Here is a 21,006-nt window from a genome sequence, read left to right as displayed (position 1 = left end):
AGGTACACAACAGACTTGCTTTATTCTGTTTAGTTGCATTTGTGTTTATATGGAAACAAACCGGAAAGTTTCCAGTGTCTTCAGGGTAGAGACTGTCATTTGAAAAAAGAAAACTTAGCTGGTAGAAACATTTTACCATAGCAACAGATTAGATAACCTCTACCTAAGATGACATTCTTGACATGCTTTGTTGCTTAAACAAATGCAGCCGTGGAAGAAAGTTTCCAGATAACAATAGAAGAATTAAGGAGAATGTCTCCAGAATTGTCTCAGAGAACAATGAAAGAGGAAAGTGTGTTCTGATCATCCTCATAGTGGCTCAGTTTTCAGTGACTCGCTTTTTTAAAGCAACGGTATAACAAGCTATGCCTCCCATCTGTCTCACCAAGTGGAGGGAACTTAATGGGGCCAAATGTGATGGGAGACACTCACTAAGGCAGCGGTTCTCAAACTTTTTGGGCTCTGGAGCCCTTTACATGCGTAAAAATGTATGTGGAGCCCCAGCGGTCCACTGATTGTATGTGTTGTACCCAGGGCTTGACAAACCATGATGAGAGCTACTCGCCAGCCCCACACCACGCATGCGCCAGACTGGCACTGCGCATGCGCACAGCACAGGTGAATGGGGCGCATGGAGCAACTGGCTGAAATCTACTCGCCACGGGCGAGTAGAAACATCACTTTGTCGAGCTCTGGTTGTACCTATCAATGTTTCCAGTTTGTCAACCTCGTGGAGCCTCTGGAGATGTCTTGCGGAGCCCTGGGACTCCGCAGAGCACAGTTTGAGAAACACTGCACTAAGGGATACTAGATAGCACCTCCTCCTTGTAGTCTCTAGCACTCATAGGCCAGGGGAGGGGCTGATTGGTCAGTATTCTCTTGCTTCCAGGATTTAACCTGGCATAGTGGCCAGGTAAATCCTCTGTTGGCTCCATTCCAGTGGTCCCCTCTTTCCTACCCAACCTAGGAATGGGAACCCAGACTGACAGTTCCTGCTGGTCTAGCCAGCTTCCTATTTGTAGGTCAGGAAGAAATTTTTCTCTCACAGGCCAATTGGCAGAGGTCCAGGAACTTTTTTGCCTTCAAGTCACTGTGGATTAAATAGGAATGTGCTTAGTACCTAACAGAGGTACTGGCTGAATTGTTTATTTTTCACAGCTTGTGGCCAGTTTCCAGTATGATTAAGAGAATAAAATGAACAGTTTCCAGTTTCCAAGATAAAAGACCATGAATTTTGGTGATGGGCCTTTTCATGCTGAGGTCAGATTTTGTGGCCCTCACAGGTTGAGGTCCCTACCCTTCTGACTGTCACTCCCCCAGTTGGGGAGAGTGGTGCTTGGATTCTGACTGTGTCTTTAAGGGTAGGCTGGAGAACACCTACCTGGCATTATGGTAAGGTGACCTGTAATGCTAATTAAATGTAGGAGTGTGTGGATGATGAGCAAGTAGCCCTGTGTTAAAGTTTAATAAAATCTGTGGCCTGCTATAAATTGCATGTATGAGTCTGTTCCTGTTTTGCCTCTATGTCGGTCTCAAACAATTTTCCTTTATAGGAGTGTTATTTTACAGGGAGGAGTGTAAAGCTTTCTTTTCTGCAGATTAAAATCAGTGGATTATCATTTAATAAATAGAATCCAAACTCATTCTTAGCTAACTACTGAACTGGTATTGGCTCCTCATTAATCTAGCTCAATAAGTTATTTTTGGAATAAGTACAGGGTTTTTACATCATTATTTTCAAAAATACCTAATGTGCCACCACACTTTAATATTTCAAGCTTCTTAACACTGGCAGTTTGCAGTGATATAATAAGTAAAACCAGCATATGTTATGATTTAACTGCTATCATTATATAGGTGAAGGCAATAGACAACACAAAAAACTCATTATTAGCCTGATTTAAAGATTTAATTAGTTATTAATGTTGGGTTTAACATTGTACTATGATTCGGTTTTTAAAGTATTTCATAAGTGAATCACTAATGTTATATTATTATTTCTCATTAAGTCCATTTTTTATTCTTTTCACTAAATAACATATTTCTTTTCAAGACTTGAAATAATCAAAAGAAAGTTATTACACTGACATGTTGGAACAATGTACTAAAAACATGCATAGATTATTGAGGGCTTCTTATTTAGTTCCTGACAATAATATTCATCTCTATAAATAAGGAAAAAGTGTGGTCCATGGTTAGCTCTCATCTCTTTTTCTGCATATGTAAATTGGAGTAATAATGCCTATTTGTCTTCATTTTTTAAATCACTTTGAGAATAATTATTGCTAAGTATTATTAATTTTATATTATTACCTGCTATTTGCTAAAGGCCAGATTCAAACAAATATTTATATGGCTTTGTTCTAAGCCGAAAATATTGTTGGTATTATGTGGGGGAGAGGAATTCAAGGGAACACCTTGTAGTAGGTTCACCAAAGTAGTAGGTTAGGATTTACTGTCATGGTTTCCTGACAGGTCTTCTGCTCCATCAACGATAATAACCAGAAGGCTGCATGTGTGTGTGCTCAGTCATGTATGCCGTGTTGACTTGCACAATTAGTCACCACAGCAGACCCCAAGAGAGCCTGCAAAGACCACAAATCAGATAAGGGTCGAAGGTGCCCAGTCAGGCTTATTGTTAAGTGAAATGCAGTAATAGTTGTCAGTAGACTCTACTGAACCACTACACATATGTACTCATAATAATGGATTCAGCTCAGTCAGTGGGAGGTCCCACTGCCCTCTAGGCTGGACAAATACTGTCCCTCCAAGACACCACTTTATATACAAGTTACACATCACTCCTGAGGTGTCGAGTTGCCACCCTCTGATGCTACGTAGATACCACCCATAACTCTGCTTCTTGTGGTTCAATTAGAACATCTCTATCCATCATGCTGTCATTTTAGATCCGTTTCTGAATCGGGGTCTGTATCTGTGGGGAGTGTGGGTACCAAGGTCTTTTTTAAAGAGCTAGTGTTGCCATTCTTTTGGAATATGCTTTCAACTTATGACCAGTACCAATAACTGTTCTACACCTGGGCCTATTACCAGTTAGTGTTTTGCACTCTCAACACTGTTTATGCCAAGTTCTGTGAGCAGGGGCCAGCCTCTTGCTCAGAACTTAGCTTTGCTTTATATTAGCCAAGTTTTGTCCATTGTTAGCTAGGCCTCGGGCCTCAAACCAGGCCTCAAATCAGGCCTGTGCTACATTGGCTTTTGTTTCAGACCCTCATCTTATTACACACCTCATGCTAATCTCTTTGGATTCATGCCAGTAGAACTGAGATTTTGAAATAACAAGGTGAGCATCCACACAGCAAGCCTGTTTTTTTCAAAATTTAATTTTGAAATTATTTTGAAATAACAGACTTTTTATTCCAAAATAGTAAACCCTTATTTCATGAGGAATAATACCTATTTTGAAATAGCTATTTTCAACTAGGGTGAGTATGGATGGTGCAGCTGTGCATATTTTGAAATAATTGGCCTCCAGGGCTTTTCACGGCTATCCTGGTGGCCACTCTGGGTACTTCTAGATTACATGCCTCTGACGACAGATGCATGTAAAATAGGCTACCCGACATAGTCAATGAAGCGGGGATTTAAATATCCCCGGCTTCATTACAATAAAAATGGCCGCCGCACTGTGATCAGCTCAGCTGATCGTCGGCACAGTACAGAAGTCAAGACACAGATCGGTCGACAAGGGAAGCCTTTGTCAACCGCTCTCTTATGCCCCACTTTATTGACTATGTCGGGTAGCCTATTTTACATGCCTCTGTTGACAGAGACATGTAATCTAGAGTACCCTCTGTGATTCCCCCACAAGCTTTAAAGGTACAGGCAGAAGGGAAAGTGCATGTGGCACAACGCAGGCCCTGCTCTCATCGTGTCACACAGCAGGACCCTGCACAGCCTTCTTTCCTGCCATGCCAGAGCTCCCCTCAGCCCCCCCCCCCCCACCCCTCTCCCAAGGCTGCAAGCATGCCGGCAGCCACCTCGGAAGCCTCTGGCCAGAGTCAGGAGAGGAGGGCACCCTCATGGACTGATGTAGAGATCCTAGATCTGATTGAGATCTGGGGGGGGGGGGATCAGTCCAACCTCTAGGATCTCTGCACTAAACACCACAATGCCGGATATCTACAGCTGGATGGCTGCCAGCCTGGTCCAGAGGGGGCACAGCCACACTCTGGACCATGTTAGGATAAAAATTAAAGAACTGCACCAGGCCTACACTAAAGGCAGGGAACAAAGTTCCCAATGTGGAGTGGCATCCCAGAGCTGCCACTTTTACCAGAAGATGGATGCCATCCTGGGAAGGGGTCAGGTCATCTCCCCTATCCTCGTGGTCAACTCTGGCCAGGATATGCCTGTTGTCAGCCTCCAAGAGGACAGGGCTATAGAGGACAACAAAGAGGCCGAGGAAGAGAAGGAGGAGGCCAGCACTGACACCATGCCCGCCAACCAGGGTGGTCATCACCCTTGAGCTGGTACCCTCTCCCAGGATGTCTCCCAGCCTCGGACAATACTGGGGAAGGCCAACTAGGTGAGTTCCATCACTTTCCCTATCTACACGGTGGGGGAGGTGGCAGGCTGCAAGGGGCTGCATGCTCCTAACTTGGCCTTCTTGGCCTAAGGATCGCACATCAGCCTGTGCACATGGAAACTGTCAGGGATGGTGTAGATGTCAGGGATGGTGTAGATGGAGCTTGGTCCTGCCTTGAGGGCAGAGGGCTGGACTCGATGACCTCTTGAGGTCCCTTCCAGTCCTATGATTCTATGAAACCCAGTCCGGAGCACTGAGTCCTATGAAGCTGTCACACAGGAACCTGTTGCTTCTCACACGGTTCCAGCCTTACTCCGTATTCCATGGTGGGACACTTTCCCACCACAAGCCACCACTAAGGAGGCTGGGGTCAGGGAAATACACAGTAGTGCCACACACGGCACAGGCTTATGCCCATACTCTCAGGCAGCATCTACTCCTAGTCAAGTGCGATAAAGCAGAGGACACTGATCCCCTGCAGGGGAACCTGCTGGGGGAGGAAGTGGAGTGGACCCCAGTACCACCCTCCCCAGCAAGCAGCATCTGCCACTCACAAACCTCCCCCAACACTTTCCTCTTCCTCTCCTTCAGTGGGCAGGGATAGCAATTCTTTCCCTGAGGGACACCACCATTGCCAGACCAAGCGTGTGTGGGGCACAGAGGAAAGCAAAGCCAGCCTGTTCCCTCCCAATCTGACCACCAGCTCCTAGCCTAGCCAGCACCTTCTCATGCCTGCTAGTTCCTGAGGGCTGGGGATAATGAGGCTCCCCTGGGACGTCTGTTCCCCTGCAGGGAAGTGCCCACTGTTTAGGTCACAGATGGCCTTGCTCGAAGCACATTGCCATTGTCTGAACTAAGAACTTTCAGTGTCAGCTCAGAGATTAGGGCTAAGCTTCATGAACAGTGTCTTCTGAGATGACTTCTCTTGTCACTTTTCATCACAGCTGTGAGTGGGGTGCATGCAATACCTCCCATGCCATCCTCCCGACCCAGCAAGACTCGCCAGTGGAGGCAACCCCATTACAGCCTGGCAAGAAAAACCTTATGTGCCTCTGTTCCATGAAGAGGAACTTTGAGGAGGACCTCCAGGAATGCCATGCTGACTGGAAGCTGTGCTGCACCATCTGGAAACAGCTGTCCAGGCAGCACGAGGCAATGTGAGTGGCACACACCAACACCATCGAGCACATGGTCACCACTATTGAGTGGTCCAGCAGCCCCAGCACCCACCCAAGTCCCTCAGCACCCACCCATTCCCCTCCAAAAACCCCCAGAATCTGTCCCTGCCCCTCTAGCTTCTCTTAGCTCCCCCTCCCCCAAGGCTGCCAAGAGCCCCACATATAAGATAGTGGGACTGCAGGCACCAGTCTCAGCCCCATCCTTGAGTCCCTCCTCCCCCTCCTCTCCTCTCCCAGGTTCTTTCTCCAGTCCCTCCTGAGTTATATAGTCCCCAAATAAATATCACACAGTTTATTGTTCCAAAAAAAAAGTCTGGTTTATTTTATCAGGAGGGGAGGGGAGAAGGTAGGGAGAGAGGGCAGGGGAAGGGAGAGATAGGAGAGGAAAGGCACATGCAGCAATCCAGAGGTCCTTTGTGGGGAGGCCCCAGGGAGAGTACCACAGGTAGCCTTGGCTGAAATTCTCCCTCAACAACTCCCGGATATGCATTGCCCCTGATGGGCTTGCTGGAAGACAGCAGTGCGAGGCTGCTCAAAAACTGTTCAGCCTCTGCCTCCACCCTGACAGGAATGTCTCCCCCTTGTTCTCACACATGTTGTGCTGGATAAAGCAGGCCGCCACCATCTTGGGAATGTTCTAGTTGCCAACGTCCAGGTGAGTGAGAAGACACCGGGACTTCCTTTGAGGCAGCCGAAGGCGCCTTCCACAATGATGCTGCACTTGCTGAGCTTGGCATTGAACTATTCCTTGGTGGGGTCCAGGTGTCCCACGTACAGCTTCATCAGGCAGAGGGGTAGGCTGCATCGCCCAGGGATAGGCTGCATTGCCCAGGATGCACATAGGCATGTCCATGTCCCTGACCCTGATGGTGCGGTCAGGGAAAAAAGTGCTTATGTGTATCTTCTGGAAACAGGCTGGGTAATATGTGGGTATTGTGTGTCTTCCCCAACCATCCAATGTTAATGTTGGTGAACCAGCCTTGGTGGTCCACGAGGGCCTGCAGGATCATGGAAAAGTACCCCTTCCTATTAATACAGTCTGAGGCCCAGTGGTTGGGGACCCAGATAGGGATGTGGGTGCTGTCAATGGCCCTCGCAGTTGGGGAAGCCCATGGCAGCAAAGCTGGTAGTGATGGGGTCCATGTGGCCCAGGGTGATGACCCTGCACAGCAGCATGGCGTTGATGGCCTTTGCCACCTGTAAAAGCATAGGAACACAGAATCACAGGGTTGCCAGAGCCCTTGGGAGTTCCCTGAGCACAAGCCCCTTCCCACAGCAGAAGCAATCCCAACTACCCCATCCCTGGCAGGGCTTTATGAAGGTGGAACTGGAAAACTTACAGGGAGGGAGATTCCACACACACACCCTCGGGAACCCTTGCTTGACCACCCTCTTGGGACAATAGTAAGAGAGCCAAACCTACATGAACATGGCCCCTATGGTTGATCTCCCCACACCAAACTAGTTTCCAATGGAGTGGTAGGTGTCTGGTGTGGTGAGCTTCCAAAGAGAGATGGTGACACACTTATGGAGGGGGATGATGGGTATTGGGTCATTGGAGGGAAGGGGTGAGGCATTCCAGAGCTCCAGAAGTTCTGGAACCACTGCTGGTTGTCCCACCACTACAAGATGATCTAGTCCCACCAGAAATGGTGGTGCATGGTGTGCTGGGAAGGATGGAGAGGACTATAGTGGATGAGGAGCACCTAGGCCAGAGTGAGAGGGTCCCCTATTCCAGGCTGGTCATTGTCTTCCAGCCATGGCATGAGGACAGCCTGCATAAACTTTATGAGGAAGTGCAGCATGAGATCTAAGGGCTGGTGACTGCTTTGCAGCAGCTCCAGCTCCATGTTGAGAGTGCTGTCGTGTCCACAAGGGCAATCAGAGCACACAGTGTGAGTTTGCTGTCCCTTAAGGAGGTAGACAATGGAGAAGAGGAGTGTGAGACATGACTGTAAAGAGGAGCCCTTTAACCATGAGACTCAGCTAGCCTCAGGCAGCAGCTACAGGAAATGACCACTATCCTGATGACCTGCCCAGAGTGCTTCCAGGGGGCTTTAAATGCAATGCAGGCTCCTGATGAGTGCAGATGCACTGTTTCGATATAGCTCTGCACTATTTTGATTGGGATTTGTAGTGTGGATGTGCTATTTCAAAATAGTTATTTTGGGAGTAGTTATTCTGAAATAATTTATTTCTCAATAATACTGCAGTGTAGACATGCCCTCAGAGATGCTGAGTCTGTGAAAGGAGCTCTGCAATTACATACAGAAGAAGGGATATGTGAATTAATGCAGGAATTAGTGTTTTCTCCACTGGTATTTCAAAATACACTATATTTTAGCTCAAATTCCCAAATATTGGCTTAACTCATTAATTCCAAATGTATTTACTTTTAGAAATTGGAAGAGTAAAACTCAGCTATTCACAATCCCCCTTTATGAACATCTGAGTGCAAATGACACCACAGCTAATCCTTTAAATCCCATGTGTATAGGCTGGCCCAGTAAAAAACTCAGAAAATCTAGCATGACTTACCACATGATATGTTGCCATGAAATTGGATGAAATCTGAAGTAAACCAATGTAATTCACCTAAACATTCTTGTCGCACCAAAGAAAGAATATGTTCCCTCCAATTTTGATGAAAGAATTAGGACTTAAAAATAACCTTGAATGAAACCTTACTGGTTTGAATTTTGAATGTAAATCCAAAGCCAAGCAGAAGCACCTGATTCAGGATTTTGCAGTGAATAGTTCATATAGCTCTATTCAAATCTTTTTTTGTGAATTCAACTGTTTTTAACATATCCTATCCATGAAACAATGTGATATATTTAATAATATAGGAAGATAATAATTTGCTGTATTTTAGCATCTTGTATCCCAGTTGTAACATACTGAAGAGCTTATAATACTTTGTAGAATATATCCATAATGGGGCTTTTTAGAAATACCAAGTTAATGTTAATTCTCCATATTTTAAATCCTGCTAAGCTTTGTTTGAATCCTGTTTTGATGATGACATTGTAAGCAGGATTTGACCTTCTGTCTGAATTTGTTGCAATTTTAAGTGATCAGATTTTTAAAATTCTACAAGGCTCTTTTTTATTATAGAGGCACTGTTAAAACAATTTAATTCTAGGACAACTTTTAACCTTACAATGACTATAAAATCCATAAATAAAGGCCTATACAGTGTAACATTTAAATTGGCCATTGCAAATATAACAGAGGGAAGCATACTAGCATTTAAGAAGGCCAGAGAGTATGTGTGTAAGGTGAAGACAGCATGTTCTCTTTACCTAGCTCACCCTAAGCCAGCAGAAGACCCTCTATGTGAGCACCACAGTCAGGACTCTGCAAATTTCTGCGAGTTAACATAAAATGGGAGAGTCTATTTCCATTGAGTATCTATTTTCTGTGGCTCGCTTCAATTGGACTCAGCAATTTTCTCATTGGAAATCTGTGCAACAATTAATTCTGCTAGAATCAGTTTTACATCTCCTCACTGGCTTTTAACTGTGAAGGGAAATATCATTCCAAGAATGGTCCAGTATTCTTTGGAAGAAAGCAGAATACTGCCTCCTAGAATCCTGGTCATCATACAGTTTTCAGACTAACTGAAATGCTGGCCCCATTGAAATCAATGGGAGTTTTGTCATTGACTTCAGTGAGATCAGTTTTTCAACCTGTGCCATCTAGTCCTTCCCCAAATCTTTCATCTGTGAAGGAAGCATGCAGCTCCACACAGAGATTTTGGAGACATTTTGCCTCTTCATGGGTTTTTCCAAAGTTTAATCTATAGTTAATTTTACTCCTAAACTTCTGTAAGAAAGAAAACATAGTTGAGATACAGAGAATGGATAAAAAGATAGTTAGAATAGAAAACATGAATCATAGAATACTAGTATGTACTAGAAAAAATAATATGGTCACTGAGTTAGGAGCATTGTAAACTGGATGGAGTGATTCAGGGCACAATAAATATTTTTCCAAGAATTTATTTCAATTATTAAAAATTGTTGTGTCTCTGATTGGATGTGATGTCTGTACCAAGAGTACCTTTATGCAGTCCTAGATTCTGTAACTCTATAATAAAGTATTTAAAAGGTGTAGTAATTCTAAGTATATATTCTAAAGACTACTGTAAAAAGGTTGGCTAGAAAAGAGAACTATATATAAGTAAGATTAAGCACATGTCTAGAGGAGGAAAGGAATTCCATGATATGAATGAAAATTGAGAGAGACACTTAGTTAAATGGCAAGAATAAGGGCAATTTTTCCCCCAAAGAAACATGAATTATGGGCAGAGTGTCAGCCTAGATTTTCTGCATTTACTGTACATTTCTGGTTTGAGTAAGCTCTTTGCTGATTTACAGTGTAAGTATTCTCACTTTAAATTCCATATTTTCAGACAGCAAGTTCCTGCATCAGTGACCTAGAGATCTGTAATAAAAAGAAATGCATGTCAGCAGCCAGGTTCTTGAAAAAGATTGTTCTGCTTCCATTGTTTCATGCCCCACTGTACTTGCATATCAGTTTAAATTATGTATTTTGTTGAGATCTTGTTTGGGGTCAGCACAATACACAACAATCAAATGTATTTTATACCAGTGAGCCAGAATCTTACTATAATTTTTATAGATGCTTTTTTTCAAAGCAGTGCAGGGGATTTATTCACACAACTTCAATTAAAATTTAATGAAAGTGGTGACAACTGCTGCACTGTTTAGAAATGTCAGTGTGTATGTCCACAACAAAAATGCCCAGAAAATGAGAAATGAATGTATTCAGTTTCAGTTTTCAAAAGTTGATGCCTAAAATATGTATACAGAGCCTTCATTGACATATGAAAATGCATATTTAGATGTGAAATTACTCATTGCCACTAGAGTGTTCATTGTGCTCTTCAGAAAAATAATTTTAAAACTTGGGCCCTTTGTGAATATACCATAAATCACACTTTAAGCATTGATCCCAGCTCTATAGCTATCCAGTTTGCACAAAATTTTCATAATGTAGTTTCCCAACCCATGAATTTTCAGCAAGTCAAATTGTAACATTCATTTTGTGCTGTCAAAACTCTATATAGTCAAACTCAAGTTCTTCATGGATTGGGGCAGAATGGACAGCCATCTGTGCTACATAATGGGTTCAAGCCATGTACATGTTGCACACACATTAAAAAAAGAATGTTTCTGTAGAGTACAGAAGTTAAGAACTGATTTTAGAGACTCATGAAAGCCCTACAAACTCAATAATTATAGGAGAGAAACAGTTAAACTACTTTTCTTTTCTGAGGAAATAAACTAACAATGTATTCCCCATATTACTGGATATATACAGTAAAGTAACATTATAAATTGCTTGCTATACACAATACTGTTACCTTTCCTTGACCAGTTTGTGTCTGTATGGGACCCTCATATCATCTGTAAGTCACAATTTGGCTAAGTATCAGCTGTTTGCCTGCAACTACATCATCTCCTTCTTTGAATGCAAATATAGCCACCAGCTACGAGAGGCCACTTTTCTACCATGATCTTACTTTAAGGTTGTTAACTATGACTGTGATTTGACATCAGCTCTCTATGTATTCATATTAAGCATACCCAGTAATCCAGAGTTACTCCTGATATACTACTACTAATTTCAAGGAAGTTACAGCAGGGATGAATTTGGGCCAACGTTTTCTAAGCTGCAAAATTGCTATGTCTTGGTATGGAATTATCCATTATTCTTGGAATGAAACATGCTGAAGATGAACAGAGCCAGTGAATCATACTCTGGTACAAGCATAACAAACCAAAACCGTATTGTCAGATTGCTGTTATTTGATGACGCATGCATTCACAGTCAGTTTTAGCAACAATTCTTTTTTCTGTTCCATCTTTCATCACTGCATGACAGGATTATTATTAGCATGACTCTAAAAATATTATTTAAAAGAAAGCCATAGAATCATAGAACTGGAAAGGACCTCAAGAGGACCTCAAGTCCAGTCCCCTGAACTCTTGGCAGAACTAAGCATCTAGATCATCCCAAACAGGTGTTTCCCTAACATGCTCTTTAAAATCTCCAGTGATGAAGATTCTACAACTTCTGTAGGCAATTTATTCCAGTTCTCACCTACTCTGACAGTTAGGAAGTTCTTCCTAACATCCAACCTGAACCTCTTTTGCTGCAATTTAAGCCCATTGCTAATTGTCCTATCATCAAAGGTTAAAGAGAATAATTTTTCTCCCTCCTCTCTGAAACAACCTTTTAGGTTCTTGAAAACTGTTATCTTCCCTCTCCATCTTCTTTTTTCTGGACTAAACAAGCCTAAGTCTTTCAATTGTCCCTCAATGGTCATGTTTTCTTGACCTTTAATCATTTTTGTTGCTCTTCTGTGAACTTTTTCCAATTTGTCCACATCTTTCCTGAAATGCGATGCCTAGAACTGAAAACAATACTCTAGTTGAGGCCTAATCAGTGCAGAGTAGATCAGAATTAATTTTTTATTTTGTACTTACAATACTACTGCTAATACATGCCAGAATGATGTTTGCATTTTTTCAACAGTGTTACACTGTTGACTCGCATATAGCTTGTGGTCCTCTACGACTGACAGATCCCTTTGTGCAGTACCCTCTCCTAGGCAGTCATTTTCCACTTTGTGTGCAATTGATTGTTCCTTCCTAAGTGGAGTACTTTGCATTTGTCCTTATTGAACGTCATCCTATTTATGTCAGGCCATTTCTCTAGTTGTGTCCAGATCATTTTGAATTATAATCCTGTCCTCCAAAGTAAAGGCAACACCTCTCAGCTTAGTATCAACCACAAACTTTATACATATATTTCAGGAGCAGCCCCAGACTAGCTGCCAGCAACTGGCACCCTAGGCGAACCATCCAATTGGTGCCCCCCTCCTCCAAATCCTTCAAAGATATTGCACCACCATTTGGTACCCCATTGCACCCCATTTAACTTGGTGCCCTAGGCGACTGCCTAGTTCACCTATATGGATGGGCCGCCCTGTATTTTGTATGTCATTAGCTAAATCATTGATTAAGATATTGAACAGAACGAGACCCAGTACTGATCCCTGCAGAACTCCACTCATTAGGCCCTTCCAGCATGATGTTGAACCATTAGTTACTACTCTCTGGGAACAATTATCCAACTAATTATTCACCCACCCTATAGTAGCTCCATCTAGGTTGTATTTCCCTAGTTTGTTAATGAGAAGGTTATGCAATACTGTATCAAAAGCCTTTTTAATGTCTAGGTAGTACACATCTACCACTTCCCCCTTATCCACAGTACTTGTTACCCTGTCAAAGAAAGGTGTCAGGTTTGTTTGATATGATTTGTTCTTGACAAATCCATGCTGACTATGTCTTATCACCTTATTATCTTCTAAATGTTTACAAACAGATTTCATAATTATTTGATTCATTATCTTTTCTGGCACAGAAGTTACATGGACTGTTCTATAATTCCCTGGTTTGTCCTTATTTCTATTTTTATAAAAACAACAAGTTCAGTGGCACATTAAAACTAACAATTTTATTATGTCATAAGCTTTCATGAGTTGCAACTTCATCAGATACATGAAGTGACAGAAAAAGAAACAGATAGCAGGGATACAGAGATGGGAGCTAATTCAGTACATCAGATAGTGAGGATACATCAGAGCTAATTCAACCAGGGTAGATGTGGATAAAATGGTGAGAATATCTAAAGTGGAAAAATAAGTATTGTAATGAGAGAGCCATTCCCAGTTCCGACCACCTCCACTTCCAACCATCCACACTTACGGTCGTAAATGTGGATCCGAGTTACAAACAACGATCCATGCTTATGAACAGCGTGGTCGCCATGTAACTCTATGAGATCCGAGTTACGAACATTTTGAGTTCATAACTCGGGGAGTGGCTGTAACTCCAGCTCAGCAATTTCACATTGCAGCCTGTTTTTTAAAGTTCTTTGCTTGAGGATGGCAACTTTCAAGTCTATAACTAAGGGTACATCTAGACTGCTTTCCTCTTCTGAAAGAGGAAATGCAAATGAAACACTAATTAGCATATTCTTGCCCTTCATTTGCATATCATCTTCTGACCCTTTTTGCGGAAGAAGTTTTTTCACCAAAAAACACAGTCTTGATGTGGCTTTTTTGAAAAAAAAAAAAACCCCTTTTTCAAAAGAACCTATAAACCTAATTTTTTGAGGAATACGGGTTCTTTTGAAAAAGGGGCTTTTTTATGAAAAAGCCATGTGTACACTGCATTTTTTGGTGAAATAACCTCTTCAACAAAACGGATTGGAGGAGGATATGCAAATGAAGCACAAAAATATGCTAATCTGCACTTTATTTGTTTTTCCTCTTTCAGAAGAGGAAAGCAGTCTAGATGTACCCTAAATGTCCAGGGAGTTTAAAATATTTGATCTTTTCCAGTCTTCTGGAATCTCTCACATATTCAATCACTTTTCAAAGATAATAACTAATGACTGAGTTATCTCCTCAGTCAGCTCCTTGTGTAGTGTACAATGCATATTTTTTAGGCCCCTGAGCACTTGAAGACATCTTTCTTGTCTAAGTAATTTTTAACTTGTACTTTTCCTATTTTAATTTCAGGACATACTCCATAGTCACTGGCATTCACTATAATAGGTGTTCAATCACCACCAAACTTCTTGGTGAAAACTGAAACAAAATCATTAAGCATCTCTACCATTTCCACATTTTCAGTTATTGTTTTTCACTCCCATGGACCAAGACACTGCTTCCTGCAGCTCCCTTTGGCTGGAAACAGTAAAGTGCAGCCAATGGAAGCGATGAGGCTCTGTAGCTCTGTGGCTGTGGAATTTTAGAGTAGACAAACTATTGCAGGCCTGCCAGGGGCTTTCCCTATTGGGCGGAGTATCGAGAAAGCAGGGCAGCCAGCAGTTGTGTACACTGGCATGCAGCTTACTTTTCTTCCCATTCCCCTGACAATCAGGGAGCAAGGGGAAAGTACTTGGATTCTATGCATGCCTCTCACTCCTGGCTGGTGAAGGGAGGTGACAGAGGTGTAAGTCATGAAATCCAAGTACTTTCCCCTTGCTCTTATCATGAGGGGAACGGGAAGAAAATCAAGCCACGTCCCAGTGCACATGGCTGCTGCCTCCCCTGCTCTCTCAAAACTCCCCCCTTTTTCCCCCCAGTAGCTTTCTCCATCTTCTGAAATTAAAAACTGTCTCCAATACATTCCATGAACCTGCTGGATAATCTGTGTCCTGCTGTGTTATTTTCCCAATCTATGTCTAGGTAGTTGAAGTCTCCCAACATCACCAAATCCTGTGCTTTGTATGATTGTTTTAGTTGTTTAAAATAGGCCTCATCCACCTCTTCTTCCTGATTTGGTAGTCTGTAGTATACCCCTACCATGACATCATCCATGTTTTGTATCCCTTTTAGCCATACCTAAGTCTGTTTCCAATTTCTATTTTAGCTTCAGTCCAAGTGTACACATTTTTTCCTGCCTATCCTTCCTGTCCAGGCTGTACCCTTCTATTCCAGTCATTCATGATATCTCACCAAGTCTCTGTGATGTCAGCTATGTCATAGATGTGTTTGTTTACTAGCATTTCGAATTCTTCCTGCTTATTCCCTAATTAATCTAAGACACTGATTTGATCCTTCCCAGTTCTGTCTCATCTCTTCTTTATCCATGTAATTATAGCCCATGCTCCCCTTCAGAATCTCACCTTCTCCTGGGTCTCCCTAGTTTTGATTTACATATTTTAACTAAAATGTTAAATGTTCCCTTTAAAAAAAATAATGTTAGACTGTGTAAATTACTGAAAGATGTTAATGTTTTTTTTCAATCACTATTAATTGACCAAAAACAGCTGTTAAAATGTTACTGATGAGCCTTAATGAATCAACATTATGTCATCTTTTACCAAAAGCATTTTTATAGCATGGCTGCATTAGATTTCCTCAGGACACTATTAAAAAGAGGAAGGTAGGCTTAATAATGCTGCAAGGTCCTATGTCATTTTGCAGCTGCACTTTTTCTGATGGTGTTGCTCAATTCAGAAACCCAAAGGAGCTGAAATTTATTGTCTTTATTTTTATAAGGGTCCATTTGTAGCATAAAGCCTTAAGGATGACTCAATGACAATAGTAAAAAAGCAGATAGCTTCATCATCACCCTTGTTAGTAATTTAAATGAAGTGTACAGTGATTGAACACAGAGACAGAACTGCCCTCTCATCTAGGTCAGTATCTCATCTCTGGATTAGAGAGAGGCAAGCAGTGTTCGTTATAAAACTTCATAGCTCCGATTCTACAATTTAATGTGAGTGGTAGAATCTTGTCTCAATGGAGTGCCATCAAATTCAACAGGGCTCTACATAAATGTTTAAACTCCTTAAAAACTAATATGCCAGCTCTATATGAGAAGTACAGATTTTCTTCAAAGGGCTTGGGAGGTTGGATTTAATATTTAAACTCTTGTCCTATAGGTACTTATGCATGTGAATTATATTATGCCTATGAGTAGTCTCATTGACTTCCGTGTGGTTAGTCATGAAAATATTCAGAAGATTAATTGATAATGTAATAGTATTTTCCTATTGAAATAAATATAAAAATATTTTCAAGACACAACAATTATAAATAATTTACCAAAATACCATAAGTCAATAAACATATTCGCTGATATTTTTCATGTAACAGTATCTCTTAAAAGAAAATATTTAAATACCAAAGTCAAGTCTCTTAAACTACATTACAAATACCAAGTCAATGGAGAACTAAAATAGTTGTGTTGTGATCATACATTTCACAGAATCATAGAATATTCGAACTGGAAGGGACCTTGAGAGATCATCAAGTTCAGTCTCCTGCCCTTATGCCAGGACCAAGCACCATCTATATCATCCCTGATAGATGTCTGTCTAGCCTGCTCTTAAATATCCTTATATTTGAGAAGCACAATGTTAGTTCATTTTGTGGGCAACATAAGATCTAGTCTATCCTGAATTACTGATTGCCTCCTTCTTAGGTGTTTGGATTTTATAAATGATTTTTCTTATCACATAGCATCATTAACTGATTTTTAAACTATTTTTGTTTTGAGAATTATCAGAGAAGTTCAGTCTCCACATGTGTCAGTCTGCAAGATCTGAATTGCAGAAATTTTCATGACAAAATCATTTTCAGTACCTGCAGAGTTGGTTTAATTTGATGTGATATATTTTGATCTATCCATAATCTTTGGTTTGTTCCTTCCATAGGACCAAATTCTGCTGTCGATATGCAAACTCTCACCCTCCGACTACCCTAATTTAGACCAGACAAAACTTCTACTGAAGACAATGAAAATGTTGCCATTATATAATCTACAGGATCATTATTGATTTTTCTATAAAATAAATACATTCAAAAGTGTCCATCATTGGTCTAATTTTGTGAAGTTAATGGAGATTCCTCATTGTATTGAACAAGAGCAGTTAGGCTAATGGATGGTGCTTTTGAAAACTTCATCCTAAAAACCTTATTTATGAAAATAAATATTAAAATCATGTTTAGAAGGTACACAACTCTGGCCTCATTATGCATTTATTTACTTTAGTGCAACATAGTTCAAAATATATTAGTCACTTTGCAAGCATATCACACCTGACCCAGGCTCCTACAAGCATATACTTCTGTTAATTTAAATGTGTAATATTTAGAACAAGATTGTGTGCTAGCCAACCTCTCTTATCTGGGAGAAGTTCTAGTCCCAATTACCTCTATATTTTTTCTATGGTGCCATTAGCTATATTTCAAACTTGGAATACAATTAAATATCTCTGTCATCAGACCTTTACAGTATATCACTTTATGTAACTATCCAAGGAATATTTTTTCCCTGAATATAGATGCCTTCTGAAGACTATCTGTATTATAGTATGGCACAGTCTCTTAGGGTGTGTCTACACTAGCCCCGTAGTTTGAACTAGGGAGGATAATGTAGGCATTCGAAGTTGCATAGCAAGGCCGGGATTTAAATATCCTGCGCTTGATTTGCATGTTCCCAGCCGGTCTCCATTTTTGAAATTTATAAGCCCGGACTAACTGCCATGTCTACACACGGCAGGGAACCAGGCATTTGAAATAAAGCCCTAACCCTCCTTGAAGGAGGAATAACAGGTAGTTCAATTTAGGGCTTTATTTCGAATACCCGGTTCCCTGCCGCATGTAGACATGGGCAGTTAGTCTGGGCTTGTAAATTTCAAAAATGGTGACCGACTGTCCGGGAACATGCAAATCAAGCACAGGATATTTAAATCCCGGGCTTGATTTGCAATTTTGAATGCCTACATTAGCCTCCCTAGTTCAAACTAGGGGGCTAGTGTAGACATACACTTAGTTCCTCTCCCTAGATTTTCTGCGGCCTGACTAGCATGCCTGCAATGCAAAAAGTGTTCTACCCATTACTATGTACAAGGGTGTGAAAGCTTTATTTTCTCTAGAAAAATCTTAGACCAAATCCTCAGTAGCTATGGCCATTTACACCACCTTGTCTAGTCTCTTATTCCACCATTAAAAATAAGCCATGTTCAAAGTAAAATTTTTAATCAAAACCAAAAAGTGAACCAAATTCTGCTCTTGAGAAGGTACGGGCACTAATTTCAGGAGGTCACACATAAACATCAATGGGCTGAATGTGACTCAGAATTCTTTAAAAAAATTGTCTTTAGTAATCAGCTGGGTACTTAAGCCTTGAACATGATGCTGCCCCATGGCAGTTTCTTAATGTTCTAAAGCTTTGTTCTGTTTAATTGGGCACCAGTCCAGCAAGACATTTAATTATGAGCTTAACTTTAAGCATGTGAATACTCTTCTAGCATTCAGAAGGCTCAAACAGATACTAGTAATAACAAAGCCTCAAAAAGAGGATAAGGCAAATTCCTCCTAGGGATGAGCTGCAGTCATAGGTTCTGCAAGCTATAAAGTACACATAATTATATGGCCAGATTTTCAGATGGTGTAAATGGACTTAAATAGCTCTGTTTAAGCAAATGGAGTATTGCCAATTTACACTAGCCAAGATTTGGGCCTGCCATCTCCATTGTCATAAATTTAACACTTATAATTCCTCATCTTTTCATTTAGTTGACAACTCCTCTCCTATGTAAAATGAGCACCAGTTTATCTTCATGTGATAATATGATATTTACATGATATAAATTGGCTCCTTTCACTTTTCAGTTCTCAACGACACTGAATAAGTTGCTAGTGATAGGGAAACTATGAGGATAATAATAGACAGTCTTGTATAGTTTTTTTTCTTTTTAAAGGAATTCAGTGTTTTCATTTTTACCAGGATTGATGATTGGGTAGATAGGGCCTGAGATTCTTTCCATTCAAGGTCTACAGCAAAAGTTCTATTTACTGCAAAGGGAGTAGACTTGAAACCATGGTGTCCGTATTGTTTCTATAATATTTTTCTGCAGCCATAGTTTCCAATTGCATACAATAAATAACCCCCTTTCACTGACTGATTGCCTCTTCTGCACCTAGTGATAAGGTGGCTATGGGGTCCACCTCTTTTTATCTTTCATACTTATAATTTTCATACTGTGCTGCCTTTCTCTCCGGAAGAATGAACCCTGCTTGGGTTAAATGTCTCATTGTTAGAATTACTTAATCCACAGCAAACGTTGGGATGAATATTTTAACAATGAAATTGATCAGTAGTTGCTACACAGCTGAGGGTCATTATTACTCCCACTTTCAGTATTATCATTTTTATTTCAAAGACATTTTAAGAGTGAACCTGAGGAAAGCTACCCTGGGGATACCAAATGTGTGGCTAAGTGGTAGACATAGGAACACATATTCATGATAAAGGAGGCCATGAATTCTGTGTAGGCTCTTCCAGTCCTACACAATAACTGTTATTTTATGTGGTATTGCATTTCAAACAGTATTTATGTGAATTTAGTTCATGAAAAGTATTAGACTGCCAAGTTCTGGAGACAGAAATCACTTATTTATGCTCATTGTCTAAAAATATGCCTTGGCGTAGTTCTGGATGGACTATCTCCAGATAGGTTGTTTAGTCCTGTGCTTATTCCATTCTTGATTTCTTTGCTGAGATTGATGTCAAGATTGCCAGTTAAGGCCAATTATGATACTGGATTTGTTTTGGGGTGTCTAGCCTTTTAAGTAGTTCACTCCCTCACTAACACACCAGATTGAGTGATATTTGGTATGACAGTATAACAGATGTTATCCAGCTATCCAGCTAAAGTAAGTCCCTACATTTTCAGTATATCTCTTAGTTATTTCTTCAAAATATTTTTCTTACTTTGTGGCTCCTTAACGTGGATCCATACTAACTATAATAAAATCAACATTTTCTAGATGTACGTTTAGTCTCTCCCTGACAAAATGTTTGTATTTTCACACCAGCTTCATAGTCCTCTAGAACCTGTCTTCAGGTGAATGTCTGACTAATCCAGTAAGCCCCTCCTGCCTTCTCTGTCTCCAGTGAGGTTTTCAGTATAGCTGAAAGAGTTTATCTTATGCCTTTGCACACATCATTCTTATTTCAAACATAGATCCTAGCTACTCAGGGGATTTGTTTTTGTCTTTGAGTCAGCTGATGACAATCTGTTGGGACATCATCCTGACTTCATTCTGTAGTTTTTTGGGGGGGTTCTCCCTTGAGAAAAGTATGTCTGTTTCTGGCAGCTGTCTCATACTTTCCACTTAGATCAGAGAAAATAAGACATTATTTTGCAGTTGTAATTCTGATCAATAAACTTTCCTGTGATTGCTTATTTCTACTATTTCCAACACTTTGTTCATTCAGCATTCCTATTACTTGTTTCTACTTTTCCTTAACATTTTTAGCCTAGGATAACAGCATCACACAAATGAGCTGGTGCAAATCATTTCTTCCTTTGAATAACTATGCAAATGAAAAATATATATTTTAAACTTAATCTAAAGAAGCAAATAAAGTATTGAGTCGGCTGCTCAGTATAAGTTGGAATGACTTTACATTATTCAAGATAAACATCCTATTTTTTCCCAAAGAATAGTAAAATAGCCCACTTGTAATGCTAACAGTGTCTGTTTCTCTTAGCCATATGGTGGCTTATGCTACTAATGCCTGGTGCAATGTTGCCTGTAAGGACAGATGGACCATCTGCTGAGTGTCAATTGGGAATGGTCTTATCCATTATCCTCCTGCCCTCCTACTAGAAGAATACCAAAGGCAAGATCATGTGAAATGTGATTTTCAG

This window comes from Pelodiscus sinensis, chromosome 8, assembly GCF_049634645.1.
Source record: "Pelodiscus sinensis isolate JC-2024 chromosome 8, ASM4963464v1, whole genome shotgun sequence".
Lineage (NCBI taxonomy): Eukaryota > Metazoa > Chordata > Testudines > Trionychidae > Pelodiscus > Pelodiscus sinensis.
The sequence above is the reverse complement of the archived record's forward strand: the minus strand, read 5'-3'. Positions refer to the sequence as shown.